This window comes from Chinchilla lanigera, unplaced genomic scaffold (genome assembly GCF_000276665.1).
Source record: "Chinchilla lanigera isolate Chin_1 unplaced genomic scaffold, ChiLan1.0 scaffold00041, whole genome shotgun sequence".
NCBI classification, from domain to species: Eukaryota; Metazoa; Chordata; class Mammalia; order Rodentia; family Chinchillidae; genus Chinchilla; species Chinchilla lanigera.
This window is the reverse complement of record NW_004955442.1, coordinates 7,110,478-7,113,431: the sequence shown is the minus strand read 5'-3', so window position 1 is coordinate 7,113,431 and position 2,954 is coordinate 7,110,478. Positions and strand designations below refer to the sequence as shown.

Here is a 2,954-nt window from a genome sequence, read left to right as displayed (position 1 = left end):
CTGAACACCTCCGCAAGGGTCTCCCGGCTACGGACCCCTAGGCGGCTCCGAACCAGGCTCAGCAGAGCACGCTTCACATTCAGCACCCAGCGTGGCTCCGTGCGGCAGGGACACGGGCGGGCCACCTGCCCGTGTGCAGGACAAAGCGGAGTGGGCAGCGGCCCAGGGTAGCACGAGGAGGGTTGGTGGCAAGTCAGGTGGGCCAGCCTGTACCATGCACCCCACATAGCTTGCCCAGAAGAGCTGTGGCCCTCCTCAGCTGGCCACCTCTGCTCCAACATTTCGCAGGCTTGTCCCCACCGGGACAAAGGGCAAACGTGAGCCAAGTATCAAAGGATAAAAGGCTGCCCACGTTCCCGAGCTTCCCAGCCTCACGTGCCACCCCAAGGACCCGGGAGCCCCTGAAACCCTGGACTCCCTCCTCTGCCTAAGACAGAGCCTCCAGGTGGAACTCACTTGTCATCAGCCCCTGCCCAGGAGTGTCACTGATCAGGGAAGAGTAACCCTGTCACAGGGCAGGACACAAGTCAGCACTACGTGTAGTCTTTGTCCCAAACCATCACTTCTCTCACTGGTCTCCCCTGAGCCTTTATTTACATCCCCTCTCCTACAGAGGTGAGGTGGCACTGCTCTTCCTGCGGTGCCGGGGACACCTCTCTCCTCTACTGTGCCCGTGGCCTTTTGTTTCATGTGGAATCCACAAGGGGTGAAGGAAAGGCCCCTCCACTCCAGAGCCCACTGAGGGACTGAGCATCTGCTCCCCTTCCCTCAGAGGGCCACAGTGACCAGCACGGCGACTTGCCAAGGTCACAGTTGAGGCCAAGTTCCAGCTTCAGAGGCCTCAGAACCCCCAGGCCAGAAGCGACCTGAGATTCCGTCACTGCTCAGACAGGAAGTGAAGGGTCATAGCCAGAGACGGGAGCACACAGCAGTCAGGAGAGGAGCTCGGACCAGAATGCAGCCTGATTCTTCACCCCCACCCCCACCCCGCGGGAGGATCCTCTGTTCGGCATGTGGGGCTGCGGAAGTGAAGCCTGCATCCTGGCGCGAGGAAGACAACGGAGACGCTCCAAGATTACCGGCCAGCAAGGCAGACCACGTCCCCACTTCTGCCTCGCTGGGTGGTCCCTGTGCTCTCAGCCCTGGTTGGAGACTGGGGCCTTCCTATGGCAGTGCCCTGGGCTCAAGTGTGGTCTAGAAAATGCTAATCATGCCGCCTGTCCCAGAATAGCATGTGTCAGTCTAGGCTCAAGAAACCAACAAGCCCCAGCCCCCCAGACTTCGCATTTCTGATGAGGGGCTGGGGGACAATAGTCCCACAGAGGGCACCCTCCCTGAGCCTTTCAGGGGGATCCATCTGCCCCTGGCCAGCAGCCCCCGTCCTAGTATCCTTGAACAAAGGCTTCATTTTTTTTTTTAACAAATGAATTTGCAATAAAAAAGGAAGAGGAATCTGCAAGACCTGTTGTCCTTAGGCTGGTGGCTGCTCTGAGCTTTGAGGCCAATCGAGGCCACTGTCAGGAAGTCCTGGGAAACAAGGCAGACAGGGAATTCCAGGCTTGGCTGGGTCACATAGGGGGGCTCACTTCATAGGACAGTGCAGGGGTCTGCCGCACTGCGGCAGACTGGGAGGGGGAGACAGGCGGCCTCACGACAGCCAGAGCCTCCCAGAACACCTACCCCAGGGAGGTGCCCAAGGTGGGCGGCAAAAGGCATGGAATGGGGACATGCTGGGGCATGCTGGGGGAAGTGGGGTGAGCTTCTCCCACCAGGTGACTGTGCTTGGAGTCACAGGAGTCACAGGGCTCCCAGGTCATGACAGCTCCCAGCTGTCCTCATCAGGGGCTCCGGTGCTTGCCAAAGTCAAAGCACAAAGACGAAACCCCCTTGAATGTGAGTCCAAGGTGCATCTCTCTGCTGCAGGGGGTCACCCCCTCCATCTTGGATGCCCACAGCCCACACAAAAGAGGGGTGGGGTTCACAGTGCAGCATCTGACCTCAAGCTCTGCCACTCCTTCCGAACCTCCACCTGGGACCCCAGCACTGACGTTACCCGGAAGTCTCGCAGCTGAAGCAGAGAGCACCGAGAGTGGGTGGCCTCTCCTGGGGCGCCCCAGGACCTCACCAGCACCCCCACCCACAGAGCAGCACTGGGCCCGCAGTGAGCCGTCTCAGCAGCTGGTTCCGGCTCCTGGGTGGTGGGTGCTGAGCGTCTGCAGCAGCAACAAAACCCGCCAAGCGCCTGCTGCTCCGCATGGAGTGCGCGAAGAGTTCTCATTCTGCTTCAAGTCCTGCAGGCTCGGTTGAGGAACTCGTATGACCCTGCAGACCAAATAAAAATGCCAGGGTTGTAAAGCAAACATGACAAGCACTGCCCAGAATGATTAGTAGCCGTGGACAGCCCAGTATCACCCTAAAACCTGCCTTCCTAACACAAGTGATTTTACTTTCTACAACTTACAAGACCACTTTTAAGAGCCCCTTTTTAGGAGCTGGGCATGACGGCTTGTTGTCTGTATTCCCAGCACTCTTGTCCCAGACACCCAAGCTGGACAATTTGGAGTGAAATCCATTTGGTGCAAAGCTGTTTTCTCGGACAATAAACACTCAGCAACACCACTAGCACCTCTCTCATTGTCTGGCTTCTTGCTTAAAAGCCTTCCCTTCAACTCTACCTCGAACGTTCAAAAAGTTAAACAGGGGCTGGGGATTTAGCTCAGCGGCAAAAGCGCCTGCCTGGCAAGTGCAAGGTCGTGAGTTCAGTTCCCGGTACCGGAGAAAAACAAAAAACAAAACAAACAAAAAGTTAAACAGACAAGGAACAAAGGTATAAATCACTGACCTGTGCACTGAAAGGTGGTCAAGAGGGTAAATTTTGTATTCTGTGTTTAGAAAAATAAATTTTTAATAAAGGAGTAAAATTCTGCTACATGCTACATGGTGGATTAACCTTG

At 56.4% G+C, this 2,954-nt stretch overlaps 1 long non-coding RNA gene across 1 annotated transcript in view; it reads right to left on the bottom strand.

Annotated features, from left to right (window-relative positions):
• Positions 1-374: 374 nt before the first annotated feature.
• Positions 375-2,954, bottom strand: part of LOC102028238 — an 11,723-nt gene continuing 9,143 nt past the window's right edge. Inside the window, exon 3 of the long non-coding RNA XR_262123.2 lies at positions 375-2,322. This is a non-coding gene — a long non-coding RNA (uncharacterized LOC102028238). The remainder of the gene's footprint in view (positions 2,323-2,954) is intronic.